Source organism: Mixophyes fleayi, chromosome 5 (genome assembly GCF_038048845.1).
Source record: "Mixophyes fleayi isolate aMixFle1 chromosome 5, aMixFle1.hap1, whole genome shotgun sequence".
Taxonomy (NCBI): domain Eukaryota; kingdom Metazoa; phylum Chordata; class Amphibia; order Anura; family Limnodynastidae; genus Mixophyes; species Mixophyes fleayi.
Window position 1 is genome coordinate 180,544,106 of NC_134406.1, and position 18,202 is coordinate 180,562,307.

Genomic DNA, 18,202 nt, shown 5'->3' on the forward strand with positions numbered 1-18,202 from the left:
ATGGGCAGAGTACTACTTCAGGTATTAGCTGTCTTGGTTGTGATATATTTGGTAGTCAAATGTATACCATTAATGGTAAAATGTTGTAATTCCATAGGAAACCAGGTGGACAAGACAAGTACTGAAGTGATAGTCCCCATGAATGATAATGTTCAGCCTGAATGGTATACTGCAAAGAGAGTAATGGGAAGTGTACCGGGTTTTAAAGTAGATTGTTTTAATACTGGGGAATCATTGACAAGGTACCGAAGGAGCAAACCGAAGCGGTGTCAGGAAGCCAGAGGTCAAACCAGAATTAGCAGTCAAGTGGAGGGGTAAACCAAAAGCAGAGTCAGAGAAAATCGGGTCAGAGTCCAAGTAATCAGGCAGGATGCTAGATGCAAAGCAGGAACGCTGGAGCATAGGAGACCTAGATACTCTGGCACCTACCTGGTGTCAGAGGCAGCTTTAAATAGAGGAGCCAGAACCCTGATTGGTGGCAGTGTCATCGGCGGTCACAGCAGCTGACTGTCATCAGGAAGTGCTGTGTTGCCTAGCAACATGATGAGCTGCCAACAGGGAAAGGCATCCGTCCCTAGCACCAATAGTGAGTTTTGAGACGGTGCCTGTCATACAACCTTCCCCTTAGGCGATACTAATGCAAACTAACCATCTAGTCAGTTTTCTTTCTCACATCCTGATAATAACTCAGACTCCAGTAGTGAATGCAGCGTCTGGGTCTTTGAAAGTAAAGACTTTCATTGTTGTGTCTGCTCTGTTTTTATTTATCAGAACTCTCATTGTCAACAAGCCACAACTGTTAAAATTTAAACCCTAGACCAAGTGTCTCCCTGTTTTTGTTATGTGACCAGGACTCTACACGGTGCATTCAAATGGTAATACGAGGCAGAAATCCTAGGGTATGAAAATTGTACATCGTAGTGGACATTAGGTATTCTGACAGTCATCTGTGCGTTAAGAAGCGTTTCCTTTGATGGTGATTGTATCTTTGCTATCAATTTTTATATTTATTATTTATCTTAATAAAATCTTTAGCAACTTTATTTAACTGTCTGAACATTGGAACTATTTTACCATTATTTATTTTTACTTTATTAATACTTAGCTATGTGAAATTGTTTGTGCACATTTGCGGTTTGGTGCCTGTTCCAAATGTTGGCTTATCACTTGGTGGCAAATTTTCCTCCTCATCTGATTACCCTTGAGGATGGGATGAAATGAGAAAATGTTTATACTCATCATCCCTCTGAGGATGGCTATCATAATTGCTCCACTACTGCCTAATGTTCATCCTTAAACTGCTTCAAATATTCACTGGAACTTAATTGTAATTTCTAATCTACTTTGTTTAACCACTGCTAGGTCCTGACATATTGTCCTAAAAATCCACAAAGGCGTGACTACAGAAAGCTTTGTGTCACGATTTTATGAAGGGGATTACAAACATCCAAAGCTAACTTTACCATCTAAACTGCTAACACGGGCTAGCCAACCCCATAATTTCATTTGTTTGACTCATGTCTACAAAATTACCACTTTAACCTGAGCCAATTTTGTCACATTTTTTGAAGAGTATTTTTCTTTATGTAATTTTCTATAAGGTAACCTAGAGTCAATATAATAAACGTAATATTGGGCCTTTCCTATAAAATAGGGGCTTCATTTATTCATTTAGAGGGAGCTAATGATGAAATTTGCTTTTTTTGTGTGTGTCATCTAGTGGTTATAAAAAATAGCCAGTTAAGATAGCAAACAATGTATAGCCAGCATTATATGGGCAATGACAGGAATAGAATTCACGGATTTGAGATTTATTAAAGTATTTAATGATATAAAATGGGTTGGATGTGAACTTATGGATAAATTTTAAAAGGAGAAACAACCTACACAGATATATCGGACTTCAATAGATTGAGAGACAATGCAGGGTTAGTTAAGTAGGATGTAAATATACCTAAGTTGAAGATTAGAATAGACAGAAGCCAGGCCAGTGATAAATCACAGCGCATGTCACAAGTCACAATCACAAATAATAACAGTCACATACATTTTCTCCTAGAACAATCCACAGAGAATGAATACCAGAGGAGCAGTAAGCTCCTTAAGCAGCAATGTCTGATACCCTCCCTTCTTAGCAGGGGCGGATCTAGAAAAATGCTGTACCAGGGGCGATTTAGGGGGGGGCGATTTAGGCCCCGCCCCTTTCTAGCATCCTAGGCTGCCGACGGCTGCACACTATGTGCAGGTCCGTCCAGCCGTGACAGGCAGGGACAGTGTGCTGCCCGGCTGCTCTGATTGTGTTTTAAACACAGTCAGAGCAGCCGGGCAGCACACTGTCCTTGCCTGTCATGGCTGGACGGACCTGCACATACTGTGCAGCCGTCGGCAGCAAGTGTCTGCTAGGGTGGGCGATCGCCCCGATCGCCCCCCCCCCCCCCCCCCCCGGATCCGCCACTGCTTCTTAGCCCGAATTACACACCATACGATGGCCTTCAACAAAATCAAGACATTTGTGACAAAAAGAGGTCACAGTTTTCTTTAAAAACCTTCTGCTACATGGTGGCAAAAAACAGCACTGCAAACACCAACTCCAACCTCACCGTAACCATAACAATAGGGAACAGCCATCCGCCCTTGGTGCCATAAGGGTTGTGTCATGTGCTTCCACCACTACTTAAAATGGGTGTCCTCATGACCGTTCTTTGCGCCACCCAAAGGTCACCGACAGCAGCGCTTTCCTGCCTTGCTGTAACCTGTCTGCAAACAAAAACATGTTAATTACAAGACAGAAACACATTAGCTACAAGACATACACATAACTTACCTTCTTTCTACCAAGCGTGTTTCGCACATATCCTTTAATTGTGCATCTACAACATACATAAGAATATGGTTCCATATTGCTGAACCATTAAAGAAACAAGCAGCTTTCTTCCCTACTCTGAACTGATGAAGCCTTGGGCATCGACAAGTTTAATGTGCAGTTAAAGCAAGGGCATCTAGTGCCATATTTGGCCTCCTTTCATATCTCTGCAACTAGCTACTCTGAGATCATCTGGGAAAGCCATCTGTAGCAATAAAAAATGCAGTTCAGCATGTCTTAACTGAACTAGTTTTTGTATACATAATTCAAACACATAATATATACAAACACATAATGAGAGTTATGAGGAAAGTTGATAGTTTCCGCAAATATTACACAGTAATAATTTGCCCCCTTCACACACTCCAGAATCACACTCCTAGGGGTATATTTACTAAATTGCGAGTTTAAAAAGTGGAGATATTGCCTATAGCAACCAATCAAATTCTAACTATCGTTTTGTAGAATGTACTAAATAAATGACAGCTAGAATCTGATTGGTTGCTATAGGCAACATCTCCACTTTTCAAACCCGCAGTTTAGTAAATATATCCCCTAATCTCTTCTGCACAACATTCAATCAGCTGGTTTTGTGTATGCTTGCTGATATAAATTGCATTTGATTATGAGTTCTCAAGATGATTTTCAAGAGCAGTTTCCTCAATGTTAACTTTAGACTGCAGCAGCTCTTTAAAATTTTTTTCATTAACCAGTGTTTCGGTGTCAGCTTCTTTAAATAACCGTCCGTCAATATAATGCTGTCACACAGAAATATTCTGTCTGCCAAAGACCAGGATGCATTCGACTATAGGCTTCAACCTCTGTCTGTTCTCTTGGACCTGCTGTAGTGTCTGCAAACTATTCCTGTTCAAAATGTTCCTCTCTGGTACAAAATAGGCATTCAGAAAATCTTTAAGCTGCTTATACAGAATTCAAATGGCATTGTTACAGACTAACCGTTCCCCGTTCCAGCGCTGTTCTCTGCTCGTGCCGCAGTCCGCGCTTCCGGGTATCGGGTCACATGACCCGTCTGTCAGGGCGGGTATTTTTAACTTCCTCCCTTACAAAACTTCACTCTAACACTGGTCCTGTGTCAGAGCAACATAGTTGCTGTGCTTCTGACTCCCCTACAGTTCCTTGTGTCCGTGGCTGTTTGTCTCCCTGTGAGTGCATTTGCTGGATCTCCTGTGTACCTTTTCTGCCTGTCTGACAACGCTTGACTGGATCTTCCGTTTACCGAACCCTGCCTGTTTGACCACGCTTGGCTGGATCTCCCGTGTACCGAACCCTGGTTGTCTGACCACACTTGGTTGGATCTCCCGTGTACCGAACCCTGCCTGTTTGACCACAGTTGGCTGGATCTCCCGTGTCCTGAACCCTGCCTGTCTGAGCACGCTTGGCTGGATCTCCCATGTACTGAACCTTGCCTGTCTAACCACGCATTGCCTGCCATTTGTATCTCTGATCCCAGCTTCTACTAGCGTAAGTGTACTCTTCTGGGTATTACCGCCGACATCCCCAGTTCTGTAGTGCTGCATCCTGAGGCATTCCAGGGGACCACGACCTGCGAGTTCTCGGCAGCAAAGACCATCCTGCCTTGCGGCAGTTCTTGGTGAATGCTGGTAAACTCGTTAGATTCCGCACCCTTGGTTTGCCAGCACTAATCAGGATCAGTATATGTAACTGGTTCTCTACAACGGTCGTAACAGGTATTGCAATTTCTCATGCATATGTCTCCATCTTTGCCTAACAGTTTTGCAAAAACCAGGGTTTTCTTGAAAGCTTCTTAAGAGGTACTTGTTTGTGGGAGCCCCATATTGCTGTCGTAGGGCACAACATTTTTAGAAGACTCCCTCTTTTAGCATTAGACTATACCAACCATAAAAAACTGTTCGTGTGAGATTGAAAAGGATAATTTGAATACAGATGATAAACGTGTTTAAAAAGACAGACATGTCTGACAGAAATGAGAGATGGATGAATGTGTCTGAAAGGACACACGTGTTTGAGCGAACAGTCCACTTTTATAGTGGACGAGTATTCCGTGAATTTCTATTGTTAAATTATGATGGAATAGTAACTTGCTGCTTGACTTCACTGATAATGTTGCACTATACTGTGTATGTATATATATATATATATATATATATATATATATATATATATATATATATATATATATATAAAATCATGTTTGAACATAAGTCAGTTTGCTTGTCATATCTTGCATGAAATAGCTCTTTTCATGTGCAGAAATAGACCTTACACCAATTAAAGCAATTGCATGCAATTCATTTCCAAACATAAATAATGCAATTATGACTTAGGAGGCGGAACGGGGGAGCGAAGATGTGGATAGACGTAGGCCGTGTACAACGCAGATGTGGCCGATTCAAGTCCTGTCCGACTGATTTCAGCCGTATCCCATGAACCAGCTACAGGGCAGATGTAAGTGCCAACTGAGAGTGATGAATGACAGGACATAGCCTTTGTATTATACAGTATGCATTAAAAAGCATCTATATTTATGTATAAAATGTAAAAAAAAAAAATATTCTTTAAAAAACCCTTATTTTTATTAATGATTACGCTGTTAAAAAGTATTCATATATTTTACAATTAAAATATTTTATGTGTTCTGATGTGACCTTTTAGTGAACAGACACTTGTGCATATACTGCAGTCTGTTGTGTGCATCTACATATAGCAAGTAACATTGAGGCAGCGCGTACTTACTACTTACACCCAGATTTAAAGCAAAATGTATCTTGAGATACGTTTGGATTTAAATTCATTCAGAACTACTCGGTTCTACAAAGTTTCATACTATTTTTTTAATCACAACTTGATTGCCCAATGTGCCTGATGTGAGCACTTATTAATAATAATAATAATAATAATAATAATAATAATAATAATAATAAATAATAGTAATAATAATAATAATAATAATAACAACTCACTGTAATTAAAATGATTCTTAAGGGGACTTAAATTACGTAGCAAATTTTGGTCGAATAAAGTTCCTGAACAAATTTCAGAATTAGCTGAATAAATTCGCCCATCTCCTAGTACAGATAAGTTCCTGAAACTTTTGCATATCTATTTAAATATTTTTAGTGGCAATTTTATATTAGACAATCATGGCCAGTTACTTCTGCCAAACAAACTCTCACATACAGTTACTTAAGTGTCCCATTGTCACCCACCAATTCTAAGTATAAATTATCTGAGATTATCAGGAATTATAATTGATTGGTTTGGATTCTGATAAATCTAATAGATCTGAGATTTAGGGGTAGATTTACTAAGATGCGGGTTTGAAAAAGTGGGGATGTTGCCTATAGCAACCAATCAGACTCTAGCTGTCATTTTGTAGAATGCACTAAATAAATGACAGCTAGAATCTGATTGGTTGCTATAGGCAATATCTCTACTTTTCAAACCCGCAGCTTAGTAAATCTAGCCCTTAGTGTTTTGAATGAAACTGAGTCACTGAGATATCTGTATTACCGCATTTCCCCAAGTATAAGACGCACCTATGTATAAGACGCACCTTAATTTTGGGGCCCAAAATAAAAAAAAAGATGTATTACGGTACATAAAGACTGACAGCTCCGAGACTGTGGGAGGCGCCAGAAGGACCTTAAGGTCCTTTTGCCAATCAGCGGGGACACGCTGTTCCATTCAGCCTTCGGGGACACGCAGTTCCATTCAGCCAGCGGGGACAAGCTGTTCAACACAGCCAGCGGGGACACACTGTTCAACACAGCCAGCGGGGACACGCTGTTCCGATTAGCGGGGACTCCTCTCTCACACCAGGTGCTGACTTCTTCATTGAGGTAAGTAGCACTTGCAGTGTATAAGACGCATCTTTTTTTTAGACCCAAAATTTGGAGGAAAAAGGTGCGTCTTATACATGGGGAAATACGGTAAGTGGGAATAAAAAGGTGTGTCAGGTGCTGTCCCCGCACATCTGCTCAGTGCCAGGGACGGACGCCTTCTTCTGCTGTCATCGCTCTGTCACGTCCTGTTGCCTAGCAGCGGGACGGGATGTGCCGCTGCTTGTTTAGCAACGCAAATGTCAGCAAGTAGACCTCAGTCTCTATTAATCCGTGACAGGGTGTTTGTGTATGAGAATTTTTTCTAGGCATTTTGACATTCAGCGACCGCATGTAGAACATTGCAGCGGCTGCAAAAAAAATTAATCTGCAATGCCGTTAACTGCAAGCCTGTTAGATACATTAAACAACAAAAAATGAGTGTAAAGTGCAAAAGATAAAAATGTTGCAACACTATGCAGATAAGTGAAAAGGCAATAACAATCAGATGTCATTAGATGTGGTGTGGTAGGTTTTATCGGCACTTAAATGCTGACATAGTTTATAACTACAAAACAATACCGATTACCATTAAACCGACAAGATGAAAATGTGTACTTACCATAAAACAGACAGGCACTGGAATTGACAGCTTCAAACGCCTCCCCCTGTATAATGTAATCCAGGTGTTGGGGCCAGCCATTGCCGCTTTAAAAGTGCCATTTTTACCGTGTCCATTCCAAATGATGTCATTTGTCACTGTACATATTTATTTCAGTTGCATTTTACATTTGGAGGCGATTGAAGCTGCAGATCCAGTGCCTGTCTGTTATATGGTAGGTACATATTTTCAGCTTGTCGATTTAATGGTAATCAGTATTGTTTTTTAGTTAAAAAGTGTGTCTGCATTTAAAGTGCCGTTTTAATGACTACCACCGCGTTAGATGGACAGAGACATCAGTAGATATTTAGACACGTAGATACCCAATTGTAAAGTGCTATGTAATTTGCTGTCGCTATATAAATAAATGTTGAAGATGATAAACAAAGGTGGCCTGCACTCATACTAAAAACTTCAAAGACTACTATGCACTTCTTGATGTGCAGCGCATTCTTCAGTAGCCAAGAGCGTAGCTTTCAAATACTTTATTTTACTTATATGCTACCAGTAAGGTAGATCTGTGCCACAATTTTGCGCTTGTGAATCAAACAACGGACTCTGATATATTAGCCTGTTACAGTGTATATCTACATCCAGTTACCATGTCCAGTTTGAAATCAAAATGTCAATCTCGATTTATCCTTTTGACTAATCTCAAGGGTAGTATCTGACCTAGCATAATTGATTCGGGAAGCCCTGAATGGATGGGTCTCCGTGGTCTGATGCACAAAGGCAGGTAGTGTTTAGTGCCCAAGGTGTCTGTGCCTCTGGGTGACAAGGCCCGTATGTGACCTGAAAATGCAGTGATGGAGGGACAGGTATCCTAACCTTGCACAACCCGGGGTAAAGGGGACTGTCGGAGCCTGGAGGCTGAGGCATTCCCGAATACCCATGTATATAAATATGAAATGTAAATAACACAGCCCAACAAAAAAAAAAAAATTTTTTAGTAGCTAAGGATATTTGGAAGAATTTAGGGTATTTGTGGTTGCTGAATTCAAAAATGAAAGTAGTTTTTTTCCAATTAGCTCTAGTTCTTAAGATAATTTATACCCTCAATTAATAGGAAACTTAACCATATTATGTGCATTTGAGAATCTACCAGAACATTCTAGAAGGTGAGACATGTGAATATTCTAAGTGTTCACTCCACGATCATTCTAGAATATTCCACCTCCATATATAAGTGATCAGTCACCCAACCAGCAGTCAGTTGACATTTGGAAGTTGAGAGGTTTGTGTTGTCTATTGTGTTTTTCTTGTTTCTCGTAATATATCTGCATACATGTAATTAGTTTAAATAAATCAAGTTGTACACGGAGTGGTTGCAGTGAAAATTTGTATATACAGAGTGTTTCAAGTAAAAATTAAATCAATTGGTTGACAGAGAAAAAATCTTTCTCCCACCATTCCTTATAGAACTGGGACTAATGAAACAATTTGTTACGGTATTGGACAAAGATTGCGATTGCTTAAACTACATTTGTAGATTGTTCCCTGGACTAAGTATGAAAAAACTAAAAGTTGGAATATTTGATGGCCCTCAAATTCATAAACTTATCAAGGATTCAATTTTCACAAAATTTATGACTGGTGTTGAAGCTTCTGCCTGGTGCAGTTATGTCTCAACTGTCAAGTACTTCTTGGGTACAAAGCAGGCATTTATGAAGAACTGGTGCAAATCATGCTCACAAACTTTAAACATGTGGGTACTAATACGAGCATAAAGGTACACTCATGGCTGGATTAAGGGAATGGAGGCCCCTGGGCTAAAGGGGCCTACATTCCCCCGTGAGGGCACCCCCCCGTGATCTGAGCCGCCCCCCCCCGGTGAGCCGAGCCGCCCCCAAGGCACTTACCTCCTTCTCCTGCCATTGCAGTCCTTCCCCGTGCGCTGTACGCTCTTTACTGAGGAGATCTCGTGAGAGTGAGACTCACGAGATTACCTCAGTAAGGAGACTACAGCGCGCCGGGGAAGGACCGCAGTTAAAGTGCTCAGCGGCATTGATCGGGTCGGGGGCTCCCCCGACCGATCGATAATGTTGCTGAGCACTTTCAAGGGCCCCCTGGATGCCCGAGGCCCCTGGGCTGTAGCCCAGTAAGCCCTGGGTACACTCTCTCCTTATCCACTTATACAGATTTCAGGATAATCTTGATGATTTTAGTGAAGAACAAGGGGAGAGGTTTCATCAAGATATAAAGGTGATGGAGGAAAGGTATCAAGGCACATGGGACAGACACACAATGGCAGACTTGCTGGAGACACCAACGTGATTGTCCTGATAACTAAAGATGCTTACTGGTTTTGGTTTTGGATCTGGATTACCTTCGGGTTTTGGTTTTGGCAAAACCACCCTCATGTGTTTTGGTTTTGGATCTGTATTTTTTTCGAAAAATTGCTAAAATATGCTAAAATCACATAATTTTGCTCTTTTTTTGATCCTCCATTATTATTAACCTCAATAACACTAATTTAATGTCATTTGCAGTCAATTTTGACCACCTCACAGGTCACAATATCATTTTCATACACTTTCAAACAAAGATTGCAGCAGTTCTTGCCAGTGATAAGAAAAAGGCCATTGTCATGCCTGGGCATAAGACCAAAAATCCACCTCTTATGTGTGGAATTATTTTTACACAAATCCTTTCAACAGTTGTCTAGCCATTTGTAGCGTTTTTAAAGCCACACTCAGTAGAGCTAGGGGCCTTAACCATCTAGGATCCTCATCCATGTTACGTAATTTGAAGAAAGTTCATGGAAAATTGTTGGGAAATTCAGAAGCTTATGTTAAAAAAATAACAACAAGCACTCCAGCATCATCTACCTCCCTTCTCTCATCTAGATCCCAGCACCTGCAATCTACACCCCTAACACCTTCATCATCAATATCCCCAGAAGTGATGGGAGTTAGTCCTGCATCCAAGTTCCTAATTCTAGATGATTCCTCCACTAACCATGATTCCTCTGCAGAATTATTGAGCGTTAGTCCGCTGCTGCTGCTGCTGATGCTGGGGGTGGATCTTCAACCCAGAAGAAGACTACTAGTAGTTTGCAACAATTGACTGTTAAACAATCATTTGCTAGAGGAAGAAAGTAAGAAAGCTGTCACCAAGTCGCAAAGCGGATCACAGACTCCACGCAGCAGGTTTTAGACAGTCACTTGAGGTCTTCTGTCCCTATTTCCAAATTCCATCATGACACCATTTTAATAGAAAAGCTATTCCTCACCTCTACCAGAACGTTTGTAAAAATGTAATTATGAGGCTACAAAATGCCATTCTACCCACTGTACACTTAACCACAGATTTGGGGACAAGCGGAACTGGGCAAACTAAAGATTATATGACTGTCACAGCCCACTGGGTTGGTGATTCGCCTTCACCAGCAGGAACAGCAGCAGCATGTACCCAAGTACGTCACATTTTTCAGAAGTAGGCTACTCTGTGTATCAGCGGCTTCACTAAAAGGCATACAACTGACAATTTGTCACAAAAACTAAGGGATGTCATTGCAAAATGGCTAATCCTGCTTGGACTCGCCTGAGGATATGTGATTTCTGATAACGACACCAATATTGTTAGAGCATTTTACAGCGGGGTGGAATTCCATCACATTTCCTGTTTTGCTCACACAATCAACTTGGTGTTACAGAACTTTTAAAAAATGACAATGAAATGCAGGAGATGCTGTTTGTTTCCCGAAAACTTTAGGGTAATTATCGGGATTCTGCAACAGCATGTAGGATAATGCAGCAGCTGCAAGTATACTAGAATTTGAGGGAAATGTACTTTAGACCAGCGAAGTAGTCACATGTGAAGAGAGTGCAGACACGATTAGCTTGAGTCAAGTGATTGCCTTAATTATACTTTTTGAGAAGCAGCTAGAGAAATTGAAGTATGAAATAAAACTAAGTAAATCCGCAAACTATATTGTAATTGTAGATATAGGACTTAATTTGCTTCGCCAGGATCCAAGAGCTATCAACATCTTGTAATGACGTCTACTCCTTCAGTTTCTCTGGCAACTGCTTCTCGGACAAAACTTAGCTTTCCCAAGACACCCAGTGGAGATGCAGATGAGTCAGCACAACATTTTGACATTTGCTCTGCTCTAAAAGAATTGCCCAAAAATCTTAACAGCTCTGCCATAAAATGAACTACAAATTCCATGAGGAAGGCCATTATCGGCAATTACATCAAAGTACACAGACTTCGGTAATGGTGGATTCCAGCGGGGATGAATTTGTATTGTTTGAGGAAGATGTACACAATGATGAGGGTAAATATGATGACAGTGTAGATTGCAGGTGCTGAAATTTAGCTAAGAGAAAGGAGCTACCTGATGCTAATATGCCTGGTAATATTTTAGGTAGAATGATATCTTGACAATTTTGTGTTTTTCTACAGTAAACTTTCAGTTATTTTTAGAGATGTTTTTTTCTTTAAAAAGGTACAAGCTTTTTATTTAAATTTTTGTTTCCCTGACTTAAAACCGCTATGCACTTGAACATAGGCTTTAGCACATGAGGTAGAGGAAATAGTATCATCGTGACTGAGACTGGAGAGTGACAACAACAATATCACCCCTCCTGTTTCTTTATGAGCTATGGTACAGTACAATGTCCCTGGAGACTTTTAAGAACACTGACAGCCCTATTATTACAATTTCTGTTTCAGCACTGAACCCTGCCACCTCTCCTGTTTCTGAGTGACCTATGGTACAATAAAATGTAAGTGCATATTTAGACCAAGCCAGGCAGGCCTATAATTTCTATTTCAGCAATTACAATTAGCAATGGAGCAATGGAGCTCTTCTCTTTGTGTGTTACCTATATAACGCAGTAGAATTTGCCTGCAAAATTCTACAGACAAGCCTGCTTGTCTTCCTATTCATCAATGACTCTTAGCATTAGAGCACTCCTCTTTGTCTGTTACCTATATAACGCAGTAGAATTTGCCTGCATATTCTACAGACAAGCCTGCTTGTCTTTCTATTTATTAATGACTCTTAGCAATGGAGCACTCCTCTTTGTCTGTTACCTATATAACGCAGTAGAATTTGCCTGCAAATTCTACAGACAAGCCTGCTTTTCTTTCTATTCATCAATGACTCTTCGCAATGGAGCACTCGTCTTTGGGTGTATATTAGACCCTACACTTAGTAGTGCAAATTAAGAAAAAAAGCCTGCAAGGACTTGTAGATTAGTATTTCAGCAATGACCAAATTACCAACGCAGCTCTTCTATTTGGGTGTATAACTGTATATTAGACCCTACACTTAGTAGTGCAAATTAAGAAAAAAAGCCTGCAAGGACTTGTAGATTAGTATTTCAGCAATGACCAAATTACCAAAGCAGCTCTTCTATTTGGGTGTACATTAGACCCTACACTTATTAGTGCAAATTCAGAAAAAAAGACTGCAAGGACTGGTATATTAGTATTTCAGCAATGACAAATTCAGCAATGGAGCTCATGTCTTTGGGTGTATATAACACCCTACACTTTTTGGTGCAAAATCAGAAAATAAGCCTGCAAGGACTTGTAGATTTGTAATTCAGCAATGACAAAAATTGCAATGGAGTTCTTGTCTTTGGGTGTATAGAACACCCTACACTTATTGCTGCAAATTCTAACAAAAAGACGGCAAGGACTTGTATATTTCTATTTCAGCAATGAGAAATTCAGCAATGGAGCTCTGTGCTTTGTCACTCTATCCTACCCCTTCTGTATCCCTCTCTCAAATGGCGCTAGATCGAGTTGGAGGGCGGTATTTATTGATTCCAAAACTCGCGAGATCCGAGATCCGACGACATCATGATGACGTTTTGCCTTGTTTTGGAATCTGAATAGGCGCAAAAGTACCGAGCATACTCTGATCCCCGCAGTTCGGGTGGGTTCGAATTTCAAGAAACCGAGCCTGTCCAACTCTACTGATAACGCACATGAAAGAAAATTGTACAAACACCATATTCCTATGCATTAATTTTAATCATCAGAATCAGCTTACTATGTTTATCTGTAATTATACCGAAAAAAATGCCATTATGTATTTCATGTGTTTACTTATGTATGACCCAAGACAATTTCAATGCAAATTGTAAGTAGGCTCTGCATTTTTTGCATTTTTATGTGTTTCAGTGGGGTACCAATTATCTAAAAAATTAAAGCCAATGACTGGCAATAAAATGAGCGTTAACCAGTATAATTATAGATATATACATATATATATATATATTAGGGATGTGCACCGGCGACTTTTGAGGTCTCGTGTTTTGTGTTTTGGATCCGGATTTTCGTTATTTTTGAGGTTCGGATTTGTCTCGCAAAACACTTGACGAAAGGTCTCGGTTCGGATTTAAGGTTTTGGATTCGGATTTTTTTGCAAAAAAACATAAAAAGTTTAAAAATCAAGTTTTTGGGCTTATTTTCACTCCTAGGCCATTATTAACCTCAATAACATTCAATAACAAGCATTTCCACTAATTTACAGTGTATTCTGAACACCTCACAATATAGTTATTAGTCCAAAACGTTGCAACAAGGTATCTTTCTGGACTGCGTAGAGGAGTGGGTCACCACAATATATATTAAAAATGCTGAACTTTTATGAATCGCACCAATAAATGTACCTGGACTGCGTAGAGGAGTGGGTCACCACAATATCTTAAAAACCCAGAACTTTTATGAATCGCACCAATAAATGTACCTGGACTGCGTAGAGGAGTGGGTCACCACAATATATATTAAAAACCCTGAACTTTTATGAATCGCACCAATAAATGTACCTGGACTGCGTAGAGGAGTGGGTCACCACAATATATTAAAAACCCTGAACTTTTATGAATCGCACCAATAAATGTACCTGGAGTGCGTAGAGGAGTGGGTCACCACAATATCTTAAAAACCCTGAACTTTTATGAATCGCACCAATAAATGTACCTGGACTGCGTAGAGGAGTGGGCACTGGGCACCACAATAAAATATATAAAAAACCTTCAACAGATCTGCATTACACTACACATACGGCTGCTCCTCCATCCTCTCCATCATATACATGTTGGAGTTTTAGCGTGTGACAACCTCTTGTTTTTGATAATGTCAGTGCATTTTGAATATTTTTCAATTTGCCCCACACCACTGAATGTACTTTATCTATGATACGCATCTATCTATCTTGACTGCGTAGTGTGGTGGCCCCGGTACACAATTTGGTACCGAGGCCACAATATAATTAAAAAACCCTCCACGTGTCAGAATTCCACCAAACAAGTATCTGGACTGCATAGTGGGGTGGCCCCGGTACCCAATTTGATACCGGGGCCACAATACCTCCTCCAAACATGGTACAGACAATTCGTCATTGAGATCCCAGACAGACAGGGTCAAAGTGTTATTGTTTGACTTTGTAAACCCAAAAAACTGTCCCTGTTGCACATAGTCGTGCAATGAAGACTGACTTTTTCATTTAAAGGCACGATCTTTCAAGTGTAGTGTTTGTAAGTCTAAGTCATATTATACTTTTGGTAAAATTGGTTTATTTTGTTCCTCTTTATGGTAATTAGTAATAGAATTAAAGTATGAAATAGAATTAAAGTATGAAATAGAATTAAAGTATTAAATAGAATTAAAGTATGAAATAGAATTAAAGTATGAAATAGAGTGGTATATAGAGTTGTAGTGTGGTATAGATAGAGTGGTCCACACAATATAATAATAATAAAACCCTCAACTGGTCTGAATTCCACCAAACAAGTATCTGGACTGTGTAGTGTGGTGGCCCCGGTACACAATTTGGTACCGAGGCCACAATATAATTAAAAAATTGGGCATCAACTGTCACCGTTGTTTAATATCTGATACACCTAAATATGGACTGCACAGTGGAGTGGCCCCGGTAGTAAATTTGGTGCCGGGGCCACAATACCTCCATCAACCCTCTAAATCCCACTCCACTGATGGCGGACACCGGGCGCACGTCTAACACCAACATTGCAGTTACAGCCGCAGTTATACGCTTTGCAATAGGGTGACTACTATCGTATTTTGTGGTCATGGCAAACGACTGTTGGACGGTTAATTGTTTTGTGAAAGACTTAGCGGTCTTACGACTTCCCCTCTGGGAAGATGACCGACTAACAGCAGCAACAGCAGCAGTGGCAGTAGTAGGCGTACCGCTGCAGGATTCCTCGGATGAATCCCGTATTGAGGAGGACTCAGTCTGGCTGCTGACTTGGGCTGCAGGACTGAATCTGATGGAGATTGTGGAGGAAGTTGACGAGGAGGGTGTTGCTGGTGTGTATCCAACTGGACCACGGGATTTAGGTGTCCCTGTACCGATGAGGGTCCTAGCCCCAGTTCCTGAACTAACCACTGAACTATGAAGGTTATTCAGGTGACGTATAAGGGAGGATGTTCCTAGGTGGGCAAGATCCTTACCCCTGCTTATTTGAGCTTTACATAAGCTACATATGGCCATACATTGGTTGTCTGGATTTGGATAAAAATAACTCCAGACCGAAGAGGTGCATTTTTTGGTCTTCTGACCAGGCATGGGCTTTTTCATCCCATGGACATCAGCTGTTTCCCCCCCTGGTGCCTCATTTACAATAACCACATCACCATCCTCATCATCAAGTTCCTCCACAGCGCCAGCTACATCATCAATAGCCTCCTCCCGAGCCACCTCTTCCCGTACAGTGATGGGAAGGTCAGGCTTGACAACCACCAACATCCTTGGACTCGCCTTGTGGATTTGTGATAATTTCTCTTTAGAAGGCAGAGTTGTTTGCTGTTTTGTTGCTGACAGCATAACTCTCTTCAATTTTTTGTAGGGGGGGGAGGAGGAGGAGGGCTAAGATCCGTGGGTGAAGCTGAACCACTAGTCATGAACACGGGCCAGGGCCTAAGCCGTTCCTTGCCACTCCGTGTCGTAAATGGCATATTGGCAACTTTACGTTTCTCCTCAGATGATTTAAAGTTTCTCTTTTTGCTACTTTTTCTTAACTTGGGCTTTTTGGATTTTACATGCCCGGTACTACGAGATTGGGCATCGGGCTTGGAAGACGACGTTGATGGCATTTCATCGTCTATGTCATGAATAGTGGCAGCAGCTTCAGCATTAGGAGGAAGTGGGTCTTGATCTTTCCCTACTTTATCCTCCAAATTTTTGGTCTCCATTATATGTAGCACAAGATACTGCAGAATGTGTGAACTTGGTAATATTGCAGTACCAATGGACTTATACTGCTGGATTGGTTTTGCAAATTTGGTTATAATTATTATATATTTTTTTTTTTTTTAAATTTTTTATTTTTTTTTACTTTTTTTTTATTTTTAAAAAACTTGGGAATAGTGGGGAAATAACTATGCCCTTAGAAGCACAGAGCACAGGACACAGCACCACTGGACTGAACAGGACACGGCACAGGACCCAGCAGCACTACGGAACTCAGCAGGACAGAGCACAGGACACAGCACCACTGGACTGATACTGCAGAATGTGTGAACTTTGTAATATTGCAGTACCAATGGACTTATACTGCTGGATTGGTTTTGCAAATTTGGTTATAATTATTATATTTATTTATTTTTTTTTTACTTTTTTATTTTTTTTTACTTTTTTTTATTTTTTAAAAACTTGGGAATAATGGGGAAATAACTATGCCCTTAGAAGCACAGAGCACAGGACACAGCACCACTGGACTGAACAGGACACGGCACAGGACCCAGCAGCACTACGGAACTCAGCAGGACAGAGCACAGGACACAGCACCACTGGACTGATACTGCAGAATGTGTAAACTTTGTAATATTGCAGTACCACTGGACTTTTACTGCTGAATGTGTGAACTTGGTAATATTGCAGTACCAATGGGCTTATACTGCAGGATTGGTTGTGCAAATTTTGTGGTAATTAAAAAAAATTAAAGTAGTTTTTGGTATTTTTTAAAAAAACTTTTTTTTATTTTTTTAAACACAGGGGAATATTGGGGAAATAACTATGCCCTTAGAAGCACAGAGCACAGGACACAGCACCACTGGACTGAACAGGACACAGCACAGGACCCAGCAGCACCACTGACCTCAGAAGGACAGAGCACAGCACACAGCACCACTGGACTGATACTGCAGAACACAGCACAGCACAGCACAGCACAGCACAGAACTAAACAGCACAGAACTAAACAGCACAGAGGACCACCTAACACACCCTCCCTCTACCCTGATCAATGCCCGAGTGAAGATGGCGGCGACTAGCGGGGAATTTATAGGATCCGAGTATCGCGAGATCCGACAACGGGATTATGAGTCAGAGCCTCAGTTTCACATTTGAATTTGGCGCCAATACCCGGATCTGTCTCGGATCCGACTCGGATCCGCAACGTTCGGGTGGGCTCGGATTTCATAAATCCGAGTGCGCTCATCCCTAATATATATATACATACAAGTTAACCCGTGCATGATACTCATGCATTCTGGTCAAATCAAGCTACTTAAAAAAGGTTCTTGTCATGCACATGGGGCTAGGCCAGGCCTCCTCAGGGGAAGAGCGTTACTTCCCGACGCAAGCGCCCTTTTTTAACGTGGTTTTGTCCACATGTCACCACCTCATCATTTTTCTCCATCACCTCATCCTTCATCTTTATTGCCACATCTATCCAGATGTCTATCCAGACACAGGGATCTCTCTCAGCGGTCCTGAGTATCACACTCCTCTCGCTCTGTCAACCCCGGCAACCACCAACCACTCCCAACTGTCACCCCCGGCAACCACCAACCACTCCCAACTGTCACCCCCGGCAACCACCAACCACTCCCCACTGTCACCCCCGGCAGCCACCAACCACTCCCAAC